This window comes from Eptatretus burgeri, chromosome 15 (assembly GCF_056783735.1).
Source record: "Eptatretus burgeri isolate ZD-2024b chromosome 15, Ebu_testis_v1, whole genome shotgun sequence".
In the NCBI taxonomy this organism is placed as follows: Eukaryota; Metazoa; Chordata; class Myxini; order Myxiniformes; family Myxinidae; genus Eptatretus; species Eptatretus burgeri.
The window spans coordinates 43590799-43601863 of NC_140975.1; the positions used below are offsets into that span (position 1 = coordinate 43590799).

At 52.3% G+C, this 11065-nt stretch overlaps 2 protein-coding genes across 6 annotated transcripts in view; one reads left to right on the plus strand and one right to left on the minus strand.

Moving 5' to 3' along the window:
- Positions 1-11065, plus strand: part of LOC147012064 (ubiquitin carboxyl-terminal hydrolase 36-like) — a 105641-nt gene that overhangs the window by 93393 nt on the left and 1183 nt on the right. The gene's annotated exons all lie outside the window — the stretch shown is intronic.
- Positions 1-11065, minus strand: part of LOC147012065 (uncharacterized) — a 42863-nt gene that overhangs the window by 21913 nt on the left and 9885 nt on the right. The window lies entirely within an intron of this gene.

The window sequence follows — 11065 nt, forward strand, 5'->3', positions numbered from 1 at the left end:
GTGTGTGTGTGTGTGTGTGTGTGTGTGTGTGTGTGTGTGTGTGTGTGTGTGTGTGTGTGTGTGTGTATATATGTATATATATATATATCTCGGCAGTTTGTAGATATTTGGAGTAATGGGGGGTTAAGGTGGTTTGTTTAGGGAGGACCCTTAATATTGCCATTTTTACACATGTGAAATGTAAATGGCCACACTTTAAGATGCCTGTTTACATCCCTGGATAGGAAAGGCTGGCAGGATAGCTTATAGTTATGCTCACTCCAGTGCTGGGACTCGGTAACAAAAACTCGGTTCGGATCCGGCTCAGTCATTTTGGCAAAAATTTGTTGGGTCCCAGATTGGTTCAGAACTCGGGAAACTTTGCAATTTTAAAAGTTTTTATTTTTTATTTTTTTAAAGTTTGTATCTTGGTCCCGTTCAGCACTGAAAGTGAGCGAAAATTGGTACAGAAAACCCCATGAGAAATCAGCTATAAGTATAATGGCTATGTAAACACCATTCAGTTCCTTTAAGCCAGTGCAATCGCTCTTGCAAAAAAAAAAAAACAATATATATATATATATATATATATATATATATATATATATATATATATATATATATATATATTGTTGCGGATTTCGCGCCCGCCGGCGTGCGACGGCCACGTAACTCGAATCGCGGCACATCGCCCACCGGACGGACAATCCAGTCGTGACCCTCTCGGACTAACGCCGGGAACCAGTCACGGGTGGACCTTTCGGTCTCACCGCGATCGAGCCAATCAGCCCCCGCGTGGGATAGGGTTGCTCGCCAAATTCGACCTACCTAAGTACCCACGCGGAGGGTAGACCGGCGCGTACGCACCTCGCCGCAGGTCGACTTCGGACACGGGCCACTTAAGCGACCCGTTCCGTACTATCAGAATAACCGAGCGGTGTTATCGTCGACCTCGACGGTTCGATTAATTATCGGGCGTACTCAGCCCACTACCAACCCTTTACGTGAAGCAAGATGAGGGTTCAATGGGAGAAAAAGACGAAGCGAAGCGGGAGAACAGTTCAATAATAAAGCACGTTTATTCGCGACGAACGGAAAGCACACATATTCAATTCCACCAAATGCACACAAAAAAAAGAAAACACAATTCCATTTACACAAAAAGCAAATATAAAAGTGAAAACACAGTGCAGAGCTAATACCGACTACCGAGCACACGGCAACACTTATACAATTCTACTTCACAGACGGCGCCGACAACACATACCCAAAACCAAGGAAAAGAAATACCCCCAATAATGAGGCGGGCCTGAGGCCGAGACCGGGTCGCGCCTACCCGTCTGGTGATGAGACGCGGAGCGGCGATGGCGCCTCACTTCCGCGGGCCTCGCGGACAGTGTCTGGCAGGGGGTGGGAAAGGGGGCCCCCTTGGTCGCACTATCTCAGCGCGGGGGGAAACAGGAGGGGGTTGTTGATGCTCGGGGTATAGAGGATCTTTATTCCCCCTGGTGTGCGTCTCCACCTCGGCCAGGACGCGCTGCCGGCCTCCCTCGGGCGTGCAGCTCCTGGCACCGACGCGAGCACCCCCTCGTCTGCCTTCGCCGCTGCCGCCTCTCCGCCTCTGGACTCTCCACCCTGGACTCTTCTTTGGGCTCTCCTCGTCCGACTCTCTTCAGCTTCTCCAGCTACTGCAGGCTTCGGGCTCCAGACTTCCACACTGCCCTGACTGACGAACACCGTCCTTTTATCCCCCCGTAGCTTCGCCTTTGACCCCCTCCCTTTGACCTTTCACCTCGCTCCCTATTGGCCCGAGAAAAAGTGGGCGTGAAGGCTTTTTGATCCACAAATTTGCATATATCGATCGTTCTGGAGGCGGGGCCAAATCGCCCCTCGCTCACCGATTGGACGGCAAAAAGTGGGCGTGTGTCGTTTTTGATCCGTTTTTGAAGCACAAAATCCGTGATTTTGTACACGCTGTTCAACGTGCGCCCTGCACGAGTCCAACACCGGTACCCACAGCGGGGCAAGAACGGTGGCGATGCTACGGTTGCGAGGTGTGACGTGAAGGTCGTGGCGGTTGTGGTGAAGCGGTGGTTGTGGTTGTTGGTTGATGTTGTGGTTGTGGTGGTAATCATGGCGGTTGGTCCAAAATAAAGATAGTGAAAGAAAAACGGCTATCCTGAAGAGTCGCAGCTCGCATAAATGACATGTATTCCCACTAGACAACGGGTTTGGGCCTAACTACACATGCACTTACCGAGATACCTCACCTAAGGGACCTGAATGGTGGTTTGCGAATTTGGTAACCACAACACTACCCTCCTTTTACAGACTCGTCCCGAGTCGTCAAATTTTCGTGTGCCATCATGTGTAGTTTTCCCCTAGTACATTTTACCTACGGATCCCTGAGTGCGACATTCATGGTATTCGTGTCCCCAAAATAAATAACCTGAGGGCTGCGTAACTATCTAAACAAACTCACTCACACGGACGACTTAAATAAAATTGCCGGCGCGAAGACAAACATGCCGGGGGCGCACTCATATTTACAGTACATCTTAACCTTAACTTACAAATTTTACACTAAACCATGGCCCAGGATCATTGAACTCTGCAAAAAGAAAGCAGTTAGCAGGGAGCCAGGCTGCCCGCATGCAGTCTCTGGCTCAAACAATGCAGGCGACAGGGAACGTGGCTGGCTGCTCACACGCAGTCCAAGGCCTTCCCTTTTGAACTGAACGCAGTGAACCACAACGGTGCTTGGGCTGCACAACGCAGTCTCCGTGCCAGCTCAAGTGGCACACGCAATGAGCACAACGAATGGATGCATGAGCGGTTTGAACTGAATGCAGTGAACCACAACGGTGCATGGGCTGCACAAACGCAGTCTCCGTGCCAGCTCAAGTGGCACACGCAATGAGCACAACGAATGGATGCATGGACACAAACACGGTGCACGGGCCGCCACTGCAGGCCCGTGTTGTAGCTGCCAACAGGGCAGTTCTCGCAGCTTGCCAACTGTTGCCTTGCGGATCCTGGCGCACATGGAAATGAACAGGGGGGGCAAAGCAAAAATTGAACGGGGCTGGTGAATGTGGGCAGTGGGCATGGCATGGCAAAGGTGATCAGGCAAACACAGCCTGCAGAAGAAGGCCGCTGCAGGCAAACACAGCCGGCAGAAGAAGGCCGCTGCAGGCAAACACAGCCGGCAGATGAACTGGCCGGCACAGGCCTTGAAGAAAAACAGCCAGCAGATGAACTGGCCGGCACAGGCCTTGAAGCAACACACGGCCAGCTGATGAAGTTGGCCGGCCTCCGCCTTGAAGCAAAACACGGCCAGCCGATGAAGTTGGCCAGCCTTTGCCGTTCAATGGAGGTTGGTGGAGGGAGTGCGGTGGTGCTGGCCACTTGGAAGGCGGGCTCGGACCTACCTACCTGTCTCCCTCCCACCTATCGCCTTTGCCTGTCACTGTACATACCCACTCCCTTAATTTGTCAAACCCCAATTTAGCCCCAACTTATTTTTTTGTTGTTTTTATTTTTACTTCCCCACTATAAATCGTCCCCTAACCCCCTTTATCGTCCTTGTTCGGCTAACCTATCCTGTCACCTAGCCTACTCCCATCCCCTCGTTCCCTTCCCGGAGGGGAACAAGGGAGAGCTAGCGTCCTGTGTCGAGGCCCAACTCAAGCCTCTCCGAATGGCCTCCCCAGAGTTCGGCGATCTAACCCAAAGTGGGTCCAGCGGCCCACAACGAGAGCGAGGGGATGGATGGTGCGGAGGGGTACACTTCCTAATCTACCCTAACCATTTAACTGTTAAACTACCCGGGGCTTTCAACAAGCGCCTCTCGCTTAAACTATTGGTTCTAACAACCCAGATTCCCGTCGCCTGTGTTGGTGTCCTCACAATTTCGGGCCTCGCCCCAATTTTCTCTCCGTGCCCTCACACGGTCTCCTGGCTAGGACACGTGGCTCCCTTTGGCAGGCACGACCCTCTGCCGAATCTCCCGCTATGGCACCCCCGGGCACTACACTGCCTCCGAGCCTACCAGCTCCCTAACACCGGGGAGTGCCCCCCATGGCACCTCCCCTGAAACGCACACGTGGCAGGCCGGCCTCCCGGGCCCCTTTCCGAGGGTCACCCGTGCCCACAACACTGCCCACGCGGCTAATGGCGCCCCGGGCCCCCGCACCAAGCAGGCGCACCCGTGCCCACTACTCTATCCCGGCCCCCCATGGGCCCATGGCCTACCGCGGCCGACTAGCCTGGTGCCCGGGGTACCCACTCAGCGATACTCACCTTTCGCAGCCACGCTCCCAAGCCCGTCAACAGGTCTCCTGCACCCCTCCAAATGGGTCTCTAGCCTACATTCCCACCAACAGCAAAACGACCTCCGTTTTGTAATTTAACTAACCCCCTAACTCACTCTACACTGACCCCGGGGTCCCTTGGGCGGGAGTCACTCCTCCCCCCAATCACTCATCGCACCATGCATTCCCCATTCACTCCACTCACACAGACGCGCTGGCCTCACTCACTCACCATGTACACGTACTCACCTCACAACCCACAACTCTTCAACACACACACCGCTGAACTCTGCCATCCTCCTAACTACATCCCCTAACTAACTCGTGCTCCCACGTCGTCCCTTAAACTACAGCACGTTCCTTTTAACACTACGTAGCTAAGCTACGTCCCCTCTACACACTCACAAGTCTGTCACTGTCTCCGAAATAAATCATTTTATTTCCCCACCTAAATCTGGCTACAATCCCTCTAACTAATCCATTCCACGGACTCCATGAGGACTTACCCCTGCCCCATGAAGTCGGTCTAACTAAGCTAACCCTTCCCCCTAACTAGTTTCCATCCTGTGCCCAGGTAAGGGGGTCTTCCACCCCTTGCCCAGGAATCCTGTGCACCCGAAAGTGAGGCTTGGTTTTTTTTTGTTTTTTATTTTCATGCGCAGCACCTGCGCGGCAACTCGCGCACTTTACACCTGCAACTGCCCGTGACGTCATCCAGCTGCACGTGTTCCTCGTCCCTCCTTGGACGGCACCATCCGGCACAGATACCCCTCCTGCCGGATTCCAACCCCACGTGCAGCCATGGCGTCACCGTGCGCATAAAAAAAATAAAAACACAAGCCCCACGTCTCGAGGGGTTCCCCACGCGAACACATGTGCTTTGCCCGTTGGAGCTTAACACACGATCGCGTGGAGAACCCGTCCGGTCCAAATCCGAAATCCTGCCTAAACTTTGTCCGTCCGCGGGATCGGCAAATCCACCGCGTGCGTTTCCGGACCGGGACTTCACTCTCGCAAGCGAGCACGTGGTGGTCTCGTGCGTTGCACAGCACGAACCTCGTGCTCACTGCTGGGTGAACCCGGCACGGTCCCCGAAACAACTACAGCCGCTACTCGGCTTTCTTTCCTCTGTCGTCGTCGTCGCCATTCAACCCACGCACCCCTGCGTGTTACGACTCACACAGTCCACTCCATCACATTCACACCGGGAGACGCGGCTGCGTGCTCCCGCATGCCAACCGACATCTCCCTCACATACCGCTCTCTCACACACTCGGTCTCCCTTGCATACGGCCGTTCACTCACGCGTGCCTCACTCGCACACGTGGCTCCACGCACTCGCTGCCTTCCACTCACTCGTGCCTCACTCATACACCGTGCCTCACTCACACACGCGAGGGCACTCACCCGCGGTGCCTCATTCACACACACGGCGACACTCACACACGGTTCCTCACCCACACACGCGGGGGCACTAACCCGCGGTGCCTCACTCAACCGCGGTGCCTCATCCACACACGCGGGGGCACTCAACCGCGGTGCCTCATCCACACACGCGAGGGCACTCAACCGCGGTGCCTCATTCACACACACGGCGACACTCACACACGGTTCCTCACCCACACACGCGGGGGCACTAACCCGCGGTGCCTCACTCAACCGCGGTGCCGCATCCACACACGCGAGGGCACTCACCCGCGGTGCCTCACTCACACACGCGAGGGCACTCACCCGCGGTGCCTCACTCACACACTGTGCCTCACTCACACACGGCGTGCTGGGAAGCACGTACTCCGACACCATCGCCACCACACCACTCACACACGGGGTCGCTTCCACACACACAGGGACAACCACACTGGGGATTTGTGTCCCCACAAGGGTCTCCGGGGCCTCTATACCCCCCAAGCTCTCAGTGCACCTGTCCACAGCACTCCTCCCCTCAACCTCGCAAAGCACGACCGAACTCACCTGGTCGTGACTCGCCTCAAGGGGGCATACTCCCTCCCCTCGTTCCTGGAGGAGGCCATCCAGGTGCTCGCACTGGGTCTCTACACGCTCCGCGAGCTCACCCCCATTGTCCTCCACTACCTCCGTGTGTGTGTGTGCGTCACTTACCCCGTCCCCACCGTGCAGTCTCTCCTCTATCGTTCCCTTCCCGGCTACCGTCACTGCCAACTCTTCACCCTTTACCTCCCTTGTCTCAACTATTATTATTTCCTTTGTCGTCATTTCGTGTCTCGTCTCACACGTTTTGGTCTCCCCATTTAATTTTTCCCTTTTGGTCACCGTCGATTCCTCTGTCACGACCCTCGCCGAACACGCCCCCCGAATTATTTTTTTACCTGCCTCCACCGCGGGCCTGTCAGCCGTTGCACCCCCTTCCAGCTCGTTTGCTCCCACACGTGGAGTCGCCATTCCCAGCTCCCTGGTCACGGCCTTCATGCCCGCCTGCAGGCATCGGCCCATGTTCTGCGTCTCACCCCTTAGTTCTTTCATTTCTTTTTTCATTTGCTGTGTATTCGCATCCATCGTCGTTTTCACTTCATTTGTATTTGTATCCATCCTCGTTTTTACTTCGTCCATTTGCTTGTTCATGTTCGCAATCATCTTCGCTGTCGTTTCCGCATACATTTTTGCCAGCATGGTGAATAGCTGGGTCATGTCGGGTGCGCTTGGGTGAGCCGTTTTGGCAGGGGTCGGGGAAGGGTTTTGGTGGAGAGGGGGGGGGGGGAGGTGTCATACACCGCGGCCGCTGCCGCACCCACCTCAGGTTCTGGGTTTAGTTGGGCGAGTCCGTGTTCCTGCACAATCAACATTTCCTGCTCGGGGATTCCATCCTGGACCATGGATCCTACACATTCTACATCCATTTCTAATACCCCCGGCTCCCGCTCGCCTTGAGACGCCATCTTGCTTCTCGTGAAGGGTTAATTTGCTCGCTCGTAATTTGGAGGGAATCGGGGGTCGCTTCTCTCACCCCTGGACCGATTCCCGTGAATTTCGCTGGAGACAGGAGAGCCTGTTGTCCCGCTCTCCAATACCAGTGCCGCGAGGAGGGCGATGAGTTTGTATCGCACGACCTGACACCAGTGTTGCGGATTTCGCGCCCGCCGGCGTGCGACGGCCACGTAACTCGAATCGCGGCACGTCGCCCACCGGACGGACAATCCAGTCGTGACCCTCTCGGACTAACGCCGGGAACCAGTCACGGGTGGACCTTTCGGTCTCACCGCCATCGAGCCAATCAGCCCCCGCGTGGGATAGGGTTGCTCGCCAAATTCGACCTACCTAAGTACCCACGCGGAGGGTAGACCGGGCGATCGCACCTCGCCGCAGGTCGACTTCGGACACGGGCCACTTAAGCGACCCGTTCCGTACTATCAGAATAACCGAGCGGTGTTATCGTCGACCTCGACGGTTCGATTAATTATCGGGCGTACTCAGCCCACTACCAACCCTTTACGTGAAGCAAGATGAGGGTTCAATGGGAGAAAAAGACGAAGCGAAGCGGGAGAACAGTTCAATAATAAAGCACGTTTATTCGCGACGAATGGAAAGCACACATATTCAATTCCACCAAATGCACACAAAAAAAAGAAAACACAATTCCATTTGCACAAAAAGCAAATATAAAAGTGAAAACACAGTGCAGAGCTAATACCGACTACCGAGCACACGGCAACACTTATACAATTCTACTTCACAGACGGCGCCGACAACACATACCCAAAACCAAGGAAAAGAAATACCCCCAATAATGAGGCGGGCCTGAGGCCGAGACCGGGTCGCGCCTACCCGTCTGGTGATGAGACGCGGAGCGGCGATGGCGCCTCACTTCCGCGGGCCTCGCGGACAGTGTCTGGCAGGGGGTGGGAAAGGGGGCCCCCTTGGTCGCACTATCTCAGCGCGGGGGGAAACAGGAGGGGGTTGTTGATGCTCGGGGTATAGAGGATCTTTATTCCCCCTGGTGTGCGTCTCCACCTCGGCCAGGACGCGCTGCCGGCCTCCCTCGGGCGTGCAGCTCCTGGCACCGACGCGAGCACCCCCTCGTCTGCCTTCGCCGCTGCCGCCTCTCCACCTCTGGACTCTCCACCTCTGGACTCTCCACCCTGGACTCTTCTTTGGGCTCTCCTCGTCCGACTCTCTTCAGCTTCTCCAGCTACTGCAGGCTTCGGGCTCCAGACTTCCACACTGCCCTGACTGACGAACACCGTCCTTTTATCCCCCCGTAGCTTCGCCTTTGACCCCCTCCCTTTGACCTTTCACCTCGCTCCCCATTGGCCCGAGAAAAAGTGGGCGTGAAGGCTTTTTGATCCACAAATTTGCATATATCGATCGTTCTGGAGGCGGGGCCAAATCGCCCCTCGCTCACCGATTGGACGGCAAAAAGTGGGCGTGTGTCGTTTTTGATCCGTTTTTGAAGCACAAAATCCGTGATTTTGTACACGCTGTTCAACGTGCGCCCTGCACGAGTCCAACACCGGTACCCACAGCGGGGCAAGAACGGTGGCGATGCTACGGTTGCGAGGTGTGACGTGAAGGTCGTGGCGGTTGTGGTGAAGCGGTGGTTGTGGTTGTTGGTTGATGTTGTGGTTGTGGTGGTAATCATGGCGGTTGGTCCAAAATAAAGATAGTGAAAGAAAAACGGCTATCCTGAAGAGTCGCAGCTCGCATAAATGACATGTATTCCCACTAGACAACGGGTTTGGGCCTAACTACACATGCACTTACCGAGATACCTCACCTAAGGGACCTGAATGGTGGTTTGCGAATTTGGTAACCACAACAATATATATATATATATATATATATATATATATATATATATATATATATATATATATATATATATATATATATATATATATATATATATATATATATATATATATATATATATATATATATATATATATTTTTTTTTTTTTTTTACAGCTCTCGCAGATTTTCATGCGATTAAGTTTTCGTGCTGAGTGACGTAAAAACGTGTTCACGCGTTTTTAATTTTGCGGAGTGGGCACAAGACGCATGGCGATCTCAACAATGTTATCCATGTGAAACCCCATTAGTGGGGCAACTTAGCATAACAATTGTGCATTTTGTGAGGAAAGCACCAAATTTGGCACACTAGTAGCCAATCATATTATGAACAAATTTGGATATTAGGCCATCTCAAAATTTTTGATGGCAGTGGAAAATAGCAGCCACATCCATCAGCGACTGAATTTTCTGATGGCCCAATATCCAAATCTGTTCATAATATGATAGGCTACTAGTGTGCCAAATTTGGTACTTTCCTCACAAAATGCACAATTGTTATGCTCTATTTAGCTTAGTTGCCCCACTACATCGAACGTTTACTTTGGGAGAAAATAACTTGCAATGCAACCAGAACTGAAGAGAAACAGGAATGAAAATTTTATTATAAACTAAGATTTACAAACCTGGTGTAAATCATACGGTACCAATGAAATACGGATTGCAAAATATGACGGGAAAGTACAGGAAAGCAAATCAAATCAGTAGTTAACTGAATGTACAGATTAGTAAATTCATGATCTCCTGGAGCAATGGATAATTTTATTCATTCCAATCTCCGGCCTCGGCATCGCTGTCTCCACAAGCTAGCACTGGACTTTTGCCCATCTCAGCTTTCGATATTTCCCCGTTAGCGGTATGGACAGACGGTGCACCAAGCCCTGCTTTAACCCAGCTCACAGGTTTCGGGAAGCATTGAAGTTTGTCCACTATTAAAATTGGCTTTAAATAAGGAAGTATATTTCACACTGAAGTTCAGTACAGTACTATAGTTGCAAACCGCGCAGACCTACATACACTAAACATGCTGGCCAAGCGTGTTCCTTGTACTCACTACAGCGTGACTGGTAACTTACTATAAGCGCACGGCACGCACTTTTTTTTTTGATGCGATCAAGTACTGCAGTTTTTCAAAAAAAGGCAAATATATTCACGCTTCTCTGTTATAGCACAAAATACACCAAAATTGATGTCTGAGTAGTGTGAAAATCTCCACTTTTACTGTACTTGTTTATCTGACTTATTTTTGGAGATGACAGCCAAACCCGGCTTGACTCGGACTCAGCTCGGAAAGGTAACTCGCCAAGTTCAATTTCGGGTACAGCACTATCACACACTCACCTTTGAGCTGTCTCGCCTAGGTTTGAATCTCAGCACAGCTATAAACTGTCTTCCTGGTGTTTCAAAAACAAGCAATTCATTAGTTTGTGCCATACCTCAGATGGACGTTAAACTGGGAGTCCTGTCTTCCAGCATTGTTTGGTGGACATTAAAGATCCCATGGTGCCCTTTGCAAAGGGTGGAGGAACTATCGCCAGCACCATGAACAAATTCCTAATCCCTGCTCTAGGCCAGCCGGTTCGTCAAAGATTTGGCCCAAAACATTCCCCACCCGACCCCACAAGAATGTGGGAATAATTGAGGCAGTTAAAGATGGAAACAAATTTTGCAGGTATACATATATCCCGCAAGCCAGCTTTGTTCGCCACATGACCAGGGTGGGGGTGGAGTGGGGGGGGGAGGTGTTCAATTGCCAAGTTAATTTTTATGTGGAGCACTTACCAAGTGGCTAAAGCACTAAAGCAAGCACTACATTCGACAAGGAATGGTTGGCTTGGCAAGTGCTAGCTAGCTGATTGATACGTAAGTGAAACACACTTTTGGAGAGGTGCAATGTCCATATTTCCAGCAGCTGACATGGCTTTGCTGTCAACAGCCAACGAATGTCTCTC